Raw genomic sequence first — 13,402 nt, forward strand, 5'->3', positions numbered from 1 at the left:
ACTAGGTACAAAAAATTTGGTTGACATGAGGGGCGTTTGATGCACCCTAACATTCATTTATCTGGCAAACACATGCTTCATGGAAATACTTTATTGATTTATATATATTTATTTGAAAGAGACACCAATCTGTTATATCATTTTAGCACGAAGAAGTACGAAGAAACAACGATGCGCCATTTCAATAATGATTCATATTTGAGTGAGCTACATATACCATAAAAGCAATAGTTCGTCTTGCACTATAACAAAGTAAGCAAATAAAATTTCAGAGCTAAAGTCAAACACCTGAATGACGGTGTGCTGTAATGGGGTATGCAATGATTCAGGTTTAATTAAATTGACCTGTGGAATTCACCTTAAAATTGATCACTTAGTGGTTTGCTTTAACAACTTCAAATAAAACGCATTATTTTGTCCAGAGCTACATGATAGACTTTGGCACAAAATTATGATCTAGTAAATATCCTATTAAATAACATCGGACCGAGAAATGAAATGTTGGCATATAAAACTAACAAACAACATGTTATATCATTTTTACACGCTATATAAATTTCTGTCACGCTACAGTCGACGGTCACATTTGATTTTGATTATACTATTCGCCGTAGTGATGATGTAACAGGATTGATTACCTTAGCAATAGATGAATACAATTTTTGAATATGTCGCCCTGCACTACAAGTAGGTTGCACTCATCACCTTTGTATTATCTGCAACGGTGATTTCATTTCCTTTCATTGCATTTTAACAAACCAAACGGTATCTTCTCAGAGCCACACCAGGCTGAGTCAGCAGAGGAAATAGCTAGGCCGTGGCCAAAACTCAACATGATCCTCCGGCTAGCTCAAATCCTCGCATCCAACCCTGTTCCCCGTTGCCCAAGTTAGAGTGACTCATCCGGCACCACGTGGAGGTTTGGGTTGAGTTGCCGACGAACAATCACTATGCCATTTCTACGGACCTTGTCGGACCAGCCTCATACCGTTTGCGTTTGTTTGAAGAGTGTTGGTGCTTTCAGCTGCTATGGCTATGTGCACCACCAGCTGTACAGTTCTCTCGTGAACAATACCTTTGTTTCCATACAATACCATGAATACTTTATATGCTTCACTGCACCTTTGTTATGCTATGCTGTTTTCAAACGGTTGCTTTTACGTTAATTCCTCTCGGATGCTTGTGCGTTAATTTCCTATCATTTCCTTCCACTCATTCCTAAAATTAACGTAGTCCTCTCAGAGCCACACCAGGCCAAATCAGCAGAAGTGGCTATACCGTGGCCAAAACTATACATGGTCTCCGACTACGCCGAAATCTTCGCTTTTACTCCTGTTCCCCATTACCCAATTTAGCGTTACCCATCCGACACCACGTGGAGGTTTGGGTTGAGTTGCCTGCGAATAATTACTATGCCAGCTCTGCGGGCCTTGCCAGACCCAGCCCCATACAACTGTTGGGTTTCCATGTGATGGGTCACATTTTGTGAGCATGGTTTAACATTATCAAATCGCCTGTCTTCGGAGACCAAATTCTACACATATCTCTCTTTAAATACTCTTGGGGGTTAAATTAGAATATTGTGCACAGACAAAAACAAAACAGATAAATAATCTAAGGGCTGCTTGTTTTTCAAATGTATATTGATATGTGTTTCAAGTTGGCTACATATCGATGAAGTGCATATAAATATTTAATACAACTTTCTCCCAGCCACCAAAAACCATAACAGCGTATAACAATATATGTCAAATCAGATCCCAGGCGTCGTTGTTTCGTATTTATTTTTCATTTCGCAGCATTTTATTTACTCTATTTTTATTTGCTTATCATGCCAGTTAATATTGCTAAGGGTACTTGGACTAACAGATCCACTGCCAGTGTTTCTGACAAGGACGGTGTTTATATTTAGGTATGTAGGATTAAAGAAGAGAATATAGCACAGTTGGGCACAGTGGTTAAAGTCATTGTCTGTGATGCAATTCCTGGACACAGCTGGGCTTGAATTGAAACTCGTATTCAGTGGGAGTGGTCTAGTTCGTAAACCCATAATCTGATTGGACAATCGCAGGGTTTCGGGCGTCATCTATGAAGCCGTAGACAACCTTGCGTCATCACGAGTATTGATAACGCGTAACACGCTTGTAGAGGTGCTCGCATGTAGCGCAATGTTTCGGTAGACTTGCGTGAAGTTGCAAACGTCTCTGCCATAATCAGCAGAGAAGCATCAACAGTCTTCAATAGTCTTCTATTATATTAGTGTATAGTAAGAACCACGCCTCCCACACTAGCACAATAAAAAAAACATTGAATTACAATGGAAACATATCATGCCAAGGCAGATAAACCTGACATACCTGCCTGTGCGGGGACTTGAATTCCAGACCTGCCGCTTGTTGGGCGGACCCTCTAACCACTAAGCTAAACAGTCTGTCTCTGATAAAAAAAAGGGCTCATGTCTAGTACTTATGGATAATGAGCAGTCAGGGTAAACATTACAAACAACACACAACAACCCAGTGTACGAGATCAATTATTGATGCTTGCCCGCCAGCCTAATATATATCATATATACAAGGGAAGAGTCTTACGCATCATTATCCATACATACCAGACTCGAACCCTGATTACTCATTATCCATAAGTACCAAACTTGAGCCCTGTTTATCAGGGACAGTCTCTGTGTAGCTAAGTGATTAGAGCAACAATTAGCGATTAATGAGGTGATAAACATATTTATGTACTTCATAGATTTTTAAGAAAAAACAACATTAACTCCGTTCAACCTGCATTTGCACCAAAAATATCATAAACTTTACAACAGTTTCACGAACATTTAGCTTATGCTTTTTGCGTTAATATTACTCTTGTACGAGACCAAAGTTTCCATTGGGTAAATATATAACAATATCCCTTTTCAGAACACCTCCTCATCACCTGATGACACCTGTTGTTATCATGACGTAGATTCACACCCGCGTACCCTCTAAGGGTAAGATTGGCAAATAGTTGAATCTCATTGCCCGTGCTCCTCCGCAAACATTGCACTTGTCCTAACTATGAATACTGTAACCTATGTTACCCATGCGAAGAGTAATTGTAGTTAGTAGAATTCAATTTTCTGCTTATGATCTGCTGCCATTGGAGTGTTAACATTTTATAGTTTATAGTTGTAGTTGTAGTTTATAGTTGTAGTTATAGTTGTAGTTGTAGTTATAGTTGGAATTATAGTTGAGTTTATAGTTGTAGTTGGAATTATAGTTGAGTTTATAGTTGTAGTTGGAATTATAGTTGAGTTTATAGTTGTAGTTGGAATTATAGTTGAGTTTATAGTAGTAGTTGGAATTATAGTTGAGTTTATAGTTGGCTAGATAACTAAAGACATTCTCTGTAGCATTGTTGAAATTATGCCATAGCTTCCCATAATGCATTGTTGAAACTATATGCTATACCTATACTCTGTAGTGGAATGTCTTCCCATAATGTATTGTTGTAGATTGTATTTGAATGCTTTCCCATAATGCATTGTTGGAACTCTTGCCCATAATGCATTGTTGGAACTCTTGCCCATAATGCATTTTTAAAACCATGTTTTGTCATGTTAAATACATGTACACTATGTATTCTTCCCAGAATGCATCAGCTGTACCTTATATTCCCATACAAAATATTGATGAAATTATGCCATAGCTTCCCATAATGCATTGTTGATACTACTAGCGGGATACCCGCGCTTCGCGCGGGTCCCCGCTAGATGAGTACGGTAAATGTGAGCTTTCACTATAACATGAAGAAATACTGAACAGGTAGAATCATTGAAAGGTATATTTTATTTATACTAGCGGTCACCCGTCTTTCGCGGTTCGTAAATAAATGCAATTTTACAAATGCAACATCACCATGACTGTTAGTGCTCGGTGATCAGTCGTTTCATTTAATTCATTTTAGAAAATTTCTTCTTAGTTCCCCCCACCCCGTGTTGTCCCTTATCCTCCCGTTCTTTCCACTGTTCCCCCTTTAGGTCACATCCCCCAGGTCACATCCCTCTTCTCCGCTCTGCTGCTTATCTGTCCCTAGTAGGCATAGGCCTACTTCTTCCTATTTGTGAAAGTGAAACATAAAATGTAGACCTATAATTTTTAAATCAGTATAAGTAGGTCCTATGTTCAAAACATTTATAACGGCTATTAATTTGTACTTTTAGTTTTTAGTTTCATGCATTGCGGATTGTTAAATAATATCGCCAACCCATGGCACCCATGCACTCCCCTGACTCTCCTCATTCATTGTGATTTCCCCGAGTTTATTATTCCCACTTGCTTTAGAGGCAGCGCGTTGATACGCGATGTCGCGAGATGACGCTAATTAAATGACACACTTTTTTTTTGACGCGGTGTGTAGATACGCGAAGACGCAAGATTTTTTTGTTTGACACGATGTAGTTGTTAGGCTGATATTCACTATTTTTAGGTCTCTGGATATTTTTAAAGGTTTTTTTGCTCATTTTTAGACTTTAATCACTACAATTGAAAAAAATGAGGTGAATATGCAGCGTAACTCGGTGAATGATTAGGTTTGCAAAAGTGAAATTTGCAGTTGCATCACCACCGTTCCAGTTTTTATCACGAAAAGATTTGCTGCTTTTTTATTTAATTCTGTTCTCATTATTTTAGCTTCTTCCCGTTTCATTTAATTACTTTAACCTGTTGGCCTATTACTCGTACCTCTTTTGTCATTTTAATTTCATTTTTCTTCATAGTACCGCTTCATGTTGTTTATACACATCTTTTCCCCGTATTTATTACGTCCTCTCATAGCGTGTATGCGGAAGTGTTCATCCGTTATCATAATCCTGTGACCCGTCCAATCATGTACCTTTTTGTCCTTAAAATTTTTTATTTATTTTTCCATCTTTCTATAGGCTATTATCATGTCGACTGGTCTCTGGCTCGCAAGTCGCGTGGCTCTGCGCCATTTACGCGCGCATTGGTGTAGTGCGCATTACGCACGTGGCGCTGACGCGCTGCCTGCCAGCTGTAGTTTTTCATAACAAAAAACCCCGTTTTTACCCATATTTTCACTGTTTTTGCAGCCAATTCTTGACCGATTTCAACCAAATAAAGTCCAGTCCATTTCCCGTACATTTCTTGATCTCCCGTATGAATTTGGCGACATTTGGATCGGAACTGACGGTGCCTTTTACATATGCCACATACACACATACATGATACAACATTCCCCTATTTATAGTAAGATGCTATACCTGTAGTCAAATGCCTTCCATATTGCATTCCGTAACCTGTACTGGAATGCTTTCCCATAATGCATCGTTGAAACTTTGAAATAGTTTCCCAAAATGCATTGTTGAAACTATACGCTATAGGCCTACCCATCTGTAGCAGAATGTCTTCCCAATAAATGCATTGCTGTAGATTGTATTGGAATGCTTTCTCATAATGCATTGTTGGAACTCTTGCCCATAATGCATTTTTTAAACCATGTTATTGTCATGTTAAATAGGCCTACATGTACACTATGTATTCTTCCCAGAATGCATCACCTGTACCTTATATTCCCATACAAAGGATTGTTGAAATTATGCCATAGCTTCCCATAATACATTGTTGATACTTTACTATACCCCGGGGCTATACCGGTAGTCAAATGCCTTCCATAAATGCATTCCGTACTCTGTACTGGAATGCCTTCCCATAATGCCTTTTTGTCAAGGTAAACAAAGATACTAAAATAGGGTCCTGGGAGTTCTAGAACTTCATGCTTGGAGTTGAGACACACAGTGAGGGGTCAATGTGTTGATGGTTAAGCAGGAAATGAAAGCCTCTGGGTGGTCAAATCATGGCCAAAACAGCAACCCATTATGCAATTTATAGATAGCTTATGTCGACTTAATTAATTTTTATAGCATGATCCTTCATCAATTTAAAGACCCAGAAGAGCAGAGGCATACATGTACCAGCATCAGCAGTAATGGGGAGTGTGAGAGGCTGGTCCGGGGGGGGCTCTCAACACAAATGACCATACGGGTATGCTCCCCGGAAAGACCCCCCCTTTTGGATTTCGCAGCTCCGAAAGACGCCCTATATTTGACCAAAATAGAACTCCGAAAGACCCTTGATTTTGATAATTTCAGCTCTGAAAGGTTTTTTTCAGGCGATTTACAACCAGAAAGCCAAGGTAGACCCTTGATTTGGACTGTTCGCAGCCCCAAAAGTCCCTGTTTTACTTGTTCGCAGCTCCGAAAGACCCCCTTTTTATCGGTATGCAGTCAGCTACCAAAGACCCACCGCCTCAAAATTTCGGGGGAGCATATCCACCAAAAATTTTTGATGCCCCCCCCGGGGCTGGTCGGTATTGCCTCGGCTCAAAATACTGGGACAAAATTGACCAAAAGTATCTTCTTTTGGCCTGGTTAGATAGACCACAATTTTTAAACATTCTAATTTTGACCCAAAATTTCTCAGTGAATATCAACAATATTTTAGTAGAGGGACAGCAGGAATATTTGGAAATTTTTCACCTCTTGGCCCCTTCTTAATTCTCCCACTCCTGTAGAAGAGTTTATACCCTGACTTTTGAAGGTGGCTCCATCACCCAAACACCCCTCATATACCCCTAATTATGAGCTGTGGGGATTTGGCACTTTAAAAGAGGGGGCCGTACAGGAATGTGTGCAAAATGTCATGGGGGGGGGGGGCTGATGCAAAAAATGGGCACCATTATGTACATGTATCATTGGCCCCTGGGCACTGCAAGCCCTGAACTACACCACTGAACACTAATTAAACCAATAGAGTAACAATTATGTTATGCTAAATGGTACTAAATGGCACAATTGTTTTTAAGTACCGCATTGTTACACCCACCCCACTATCATTTACGGAAAGCCATATCGGATATGTTGAAGGATGATGTGGAACAGTGAAAAATTGTATGTATGATGATGAAGACGTTGAATGATGAAAATAAAATGTTGTATAATGAAGAATCCACGGACGTCATATCCGAAATTGCTTTCCGTAAAACGTTGTATGATGAAACACCTTTGATATCATGAAGAATGATGATTGGTCACGTTGTGCGTCGACGTACGATGTGGATTGCAGCGACGTATAACGAAGAGTGAAAGTGACGCACGACGTGGAAATTAGTGTGGTGCGATGCGAGATGCTTCGCCGCATGATGATGAAGAGTGTACGTACGACGTGAAAAAAAATCAACGTATGATGAGAAAAACGATGTACGTATGACGATCCACGTCGTACATCAGAAAGCCATTTCGGATATGTTGAAGAATGATGTGAGACATGAAAAATTGTATGTATGATGATGAAGACGCTGAATGATGAAGAGAAAGCCAAAAAGCATTAATCTTGGCTACGTTAATATTCATTTTCGTTATGAAAATGTTTTAGTTGATTATGGCCACCCTCCCAGCAAACACAAAAACGTTTTTAAAACATTTTAAATAAGTTATATTTTGGGTTTTGGTTTAGGTAAAAACGTTTTAATAACATTAAAATGTCGGGTTATATCAAGGTCATGAAATCGTTTTAAAACGTTTTGTATGAAAACACACTACAACAATGTTTTTAAAATGTTTTCGAAATGTCATTGTAAATTATTTTTGCAAACATTTTTGGCCAAATATTTTGTCAACACTTAAATAACATTATGTTAAAATATTTGCACCCAGCAAACACAGAAATGTTCTTAAAATGTTTTTTACAAAACGTTTTAATAACATTTAAATGTCGGGTTATATAAAGGTCGTGAAAACATTTTAAAAACGTTATTGTAAAAATTTTTGCAAAATATTTTTCAACCCCAAAATAACATTCTGTTTAGAATGATTTGTACCAAGTTTTCAAAATGTTTTTGGAATGTTATTAAAACGTTTTTATACCCTTTATATAACCCGACATTTAAATGTTTTCTGTAAAACATTTGTGTTTGCTGTGCAGTAAATTACCAACAAATGTTATTTAATGTTATGAAAACGTTTTATACCATTAATGTACCCTTTATATAACCCGACATTTAAACGTTTTCTGACAACCTTTTATAACCTTTGCGAATGATGTCGAAACCGTTTTGTGTTTGCTGGGCTGTTTGACATGAGAAGTGTGCTTAGGGTGGTCATACTAGTCATGTGTCGGATTGTGCCCCCACCCCGTGGTTAATGGGGGGGGTGGTGGCGGCACATTGGTTTGTTTTTTTTCATTTTGGGAATTCAACACAACCCCGTATGTTCTGAGGTGGTTGTTTGGCTCCCTTTTCTTTTTTCTTATTTTATCAAGCATGATTTCTTATTTTATTCTATAGCCTGATTATTTCTTAACTTAGCCAAGGGGCTGTGCAATAATTATTAGCCCCTCCCCGTTTAATTTTTCAAATGGTGTGCCAAGAACGCCCCCCCACATCCGACTCGGTCTGCCCAAATTGCTTGCCCCCCCATCTGAAATATTTGAACGTTTTTAGTGTTTTTGTAAGCATTGTGCCAAATATTCCTTGTCCCTCTCCCTCCCAGCTTGCCAAAAATTGACCCCCCCTCCTCTTGGCAACTTTTTGCTGTGCCCAACGCATCTCCCTCTGTTCAAGTCAAAACTCCCCCGTTATTATAAGGACTATGCTAATGATTTAAGAATTGGCATGTAGAGAATAAACCATACTTGATTGACAGAGAGTACTAAATTTGTACCTATTACGGTTTCGTGACACCAATCTTCAAAATACGACCAAGCCAGGGCTGCCCGGTGAAGTAAAATCCCGTACACCATCCGCGATAATCAACTTTTGAAAAGCACCCTAAACAAGGATTTAACCCTTTGCTAAAACGACAAACAGGGATTCCTAACATCAAATTTCATACCCTAAATTTCATTTCCGCGTATTTAGCAATTGCAATTTTGCTACCCTTTTTCCCAATTTTTCATGTTTTTGACACCCTAAACGCGATACGCGCGTATCGTGCCTACCCACGAAAAACCCCAGACAAACGCATGTCTATGCGAAAAACGACCCTTTTTACGCGTTTTCATTATCGCGGATGTGAGTGTCCCTGTCACCTGTGTTGTGTGCATACATGTAGGCAACACTAACTGCATGATGTGGGGTGGGGGCACCTAATACAAATGACCATACAGGTATATGTCCTCGGAAAGACCATTCCCCCTTTTTCTATATTTGACCAAAATAGAGCTCCAAAAGACCCATGATTTTGATAATTTCAGCTCTAAAATACCCCAAAATTGCTCATTCCTTATATTTCTGGTGGTTTTTTTTCAAACGATTTTCAACCAGAAAGCCGAGAAAGACCCTTGATTTTGACTGTTTGCAGCTCCAAAAGTTCTCATTTTACTTGTTCGCAGCTCCAAAAGACACCCTTTTACCGGTACGCCGCCAGCTCCCGAAGACCACCACCTAAAAATTCCGAGGGAACAAACCATCAATTTTTTTTTTTTTTGTGCCCAGGCTCCTTTCCCCACGAATAAAGCAAATTAGCATTTGTTAACCATGTTAACGGCAACTTTTCTAAACACTTACAATTACTGAATTGTAGTACTTAGTCTTTATTACCAGTCGTTTAGTATCGAATTTAATAATTGCTCTCTATTATCAATATCATGAGTATTTGGAATGCTCAGATATCATGGATATGGAAGAACTATTACGACGGAATGTTAGTGATATACGTATTTACAACTGCAGGGATGCAGATAGGGTCCTACGTATGGAAATTTAAAGTTGTGCAAGTGAAAGAAAACGATAAACACTATTAGTATACACGTATACGAAATACGAAATGCATGTACAATAATTAAAAAATAAAATATAAATAGGCCTATTGCCTTGTATGGGCCCAACGAAGACGTACCTCCCTCTTTGCATGCTTTTGGTTCTTTGATTCACCATGCATGATTCTATAGATTCAGTGGTGGATCCTGGGGGTGCAAACTGGCCCAACAACTATCAAAGGACATGAAAGAAAAATAACACTAAGGGGCATCGGGGTATCCCTGGGTTATCCCCCACCCCCACCGCGGTCGTGGGCTTTGCCGCCAGTTGCCCCGCATTGGGCTCCCCAGTTGCCTGCACCCTATCAAGTGCGGCACGAAGGAGACATCGGGGTACTTGCAGTGGCGCCGGCGCCAGGAATTTGTCCGGGGGGGGGGGGCATTGGGGTAAAGTGAATTTCGGGGGGGGGGGGGGGGCAAAATCAACAAATTTTGCGCAAAAATGCCGTAAAAAGTGGAAATTTTCCTAATTTGGGGTTTTTACTGGGGAAACCTGGGACAAGAATTCTGACGGGGGTATTTTCCCCCCATGCCGCTGCCACTGGGTATTTGTCCCTCATTTATGGACTTGCCGCCCGTGTCCCCATTTAAATAGGGGCAACACGAATGGGCATTTGTAGTCTTGACATGCTTGAGGAAAAGTTTCCAATTTTGAGGGAAAGAATCGAATATGCACAATATTCTATTATGTTTGTTACCTCAAACATTGGTTTTCCCTTGGGTTGGCCGCCATAAGTTTATCCCCCATCACTGACAATTGAATACATGAATACAAAAGCCACCTAAGTCCATGCGAAGTTATTTTGAGAGAAAAACCAGTGTATCATTTTAATTCCTTCAGTTAGATTTACCTGGTCAATATGGTAAGTTTTACGTGCAAATGAGTGGATTAACCTGTATTAGGTATGACGATTAGCATTTCAGGGACTTCGTGGGGTTCATTTTAAATTTTGGACTTTTGGTTTTTTGAATCATATACAAAGACAACAATGTTAGAATGAGATTACCACTAGTAAGATAATACCAAATAAAGCACACAGGTATGTATAATGTTGATAAGCATTCTGCCATGTAATATAAACCACACACTTTCCTTTATTAAACCCATTTTTTGTTCAAAAGTCATTCTCTAGCAATGAATGTGTTACAAGTGGACTTTTATACATACTGGATTTCAATCAATGTGTTACAAGACTCAAATCATGGAATTGGGTGATTCTTTCATACATGCTATTTTCACATGCCCAATAGACACAGAGAATGAATTTGAGTTGTTCTTTCATGCATATGACAGGCCTATGTATAGCAACAATTTCCCATGCTTAACTCAATTTGGCCAAAGTATGGACTTAGGTGGCTTTTGTATTCATATATTCAATTGTTCCGGGGCGTTTAACATAATAGCAAGCATTTTGCATGAAATATAAATAATTATGTCTAAAGTTAATAGCACGGGAGGGCAGGGCGTGGCGTAGTCACCCCTTAAAAGTTGGTTTGCCCCCCTTGTTCCCTCTTTGCCCACCCGCTGAAAAAGTGCTGGCTACGCCACTGCGGGAGGGGATACCGACCAGTGGCGTAGCGTCATAGGGGCACGGGGGGCCCCCCCCCCTCCATCGACTGCAAATTTTAGAAAATCCCATAAGAAAATGGCCAAAAAACGACTTGTGCTCCCCAATCAGACCCGGTGCCACTCAATTATGGTCGGTGCCCACCCCCATCGGATGACCCACGCTACGCCACTCATAGCTACTCTTTTCCCACCGTCACCTCATGTGCATGTCTGTTAGTACACAGCTGCAAATTGCCCATTCCTCACATTTCTGGTCTTTTCCAGAAACCAAGAAAGACCCTTGATTTTTATTTACCCCTTTTTCGGTACGCCGTCAGCTCCCAAAGACCCAACACCTCACAATGGATGATGTGACGTGGGAGGGGGGGGGGGGACTTTTTTGAATTTATCTGTTGATGGACATTTCAAGCAGACAGGGACATGACCCAAGATCGCGCCCAAGTCACTAGACTTTCGCGATTCGTTTTCTTGCACCATGTGAGATAGTGATCATAGTCTGAACCCGGGGGGGGCTGTTCCCCCCGGTATTTTGAGGTGGTGGGTCTTTGGGAGCTGACGGCGTACCGGTAAAAGGGGGTCTTTTGGAGCTGCGAACAGTCTAAATCAAGGTCTTTCTTAGCTTTTTTGTTGAAAATCGCCTGGAAAAAAACCCAGACATACGACGAATGAGCAATTTTGGGGTCTTATAGAGCTGAAATTATAACATCAAGGGCCTTTCAGAGCTCTATTTTAGTCAAATATAGGGGGTCTTTCAGAGCTACGAAATCCAAAAGGGGGTTCTTTCCGGGGGAACATACCCGCATGGACTGAGTATAGTCTGGTAACTTAGAAAAACAGGGAAGTGATTTGAGGGAAGTAATTTAAGTGAGTGTGTGTGTAATTGAAGGGGAAGAAATTGGAATATAATGAAGAAGAAAAGAGAAGGAAGGGAAACTTAAGGACGAGAAGGGGAAGTAATTTAGGGGGAAGTAATTTAAAGCAACCGTGGCAGTGGCGTGCGCAGCACATTCAAAGCCCGGGATTCAAAGTGGCGGGGCCAGGTTGTTCAGTTCCCCCGAATGGAGTGTGGTAGTGCGGGCACTGCTAGCGGCTTGCCGCGAAGCCCCTTACGGGTGGGGTCCAGGGGCCCGCCTTAGGGGTTTTAGCGTTTTTAAAGGGCAAGGAATCCTATTTTGAGGGGGCAAATTTTGACGTTTTGGCACCGTCAAAAGTGACGGACTCTTTCATAAATACTTTCTCAGAGATTTTTCCTTCCACGGGACCTTCCAATTCCCCCCCCCCCCCGAATGACTGATGTCACGCGAATGACCAACAAAAGTGGGCGGGGGATGTGCAAACCCCCCTGCCCCCCCCCCCTTTTTGCGCACGCCACTGCGGGAAGGAACGAGAGAAAGGGGGAAGAAATTGTAGAATGTAAAGATTTTACAAATGGGAATTCCCATGTAATATTGCGAGAACAAGGAATGGGAAATCCCAGTGTCATCTTGGGGGGGTGGATAATATCTGAATAGCTCATTGGGTTCCCAATTGGGTTCCCAAAAATCTGGCATGTGCAAAGGGTGGGGGGGCAAAGATTTTTGACAGGCCGAGAAGCTCCGAGAAGGATAATCCCAGTGTCATCTTTGGGGGGGGATAATAGCTCATTGGGCTCCCATAAATCTGGCATGTGCAAAGGGCAAAGATTTTTGGCAGGCCGAGAAGCTCCGATAAGGGCCGAATGCATTTTTGGCACGCTAATTTGTTCAGCCCGTAAACTTGTTGGAAAATACAGACTGTAACAGTTTGTGAAAACTTCTTTATTTTTAATATAAAGCTAAAATATCAGGCAATTGAAGATAACAGATGTTTTCCTCTCATGGGCAAGGTTGAAAAAGTGAGGAAATTGAACATCACAAAAAACATCACCGGGTACGCCCTCTGTTTTATTTCATCACCCACGAAAAATTGATTTCTTATGTATTACTTTGTTCTGTGATGAAAATCGTGATGTTTCATTTCATCACGCTCTAAAACAAAT

Source organism: Amphiura filiformis, chromosome 17 (assembly GCF_039555335.1).
Source record: "Amphiura filiformis chromosome 17, Afil_fr2py, whole genome shotgun sequence".
NCBI classification, from domain to species: Eukaryota; Metazoa; Echinodermata; class Ophiuroidea; order Amphilepidida; family Amphiuridae; genus Amphiura; species Amphiura filiformis.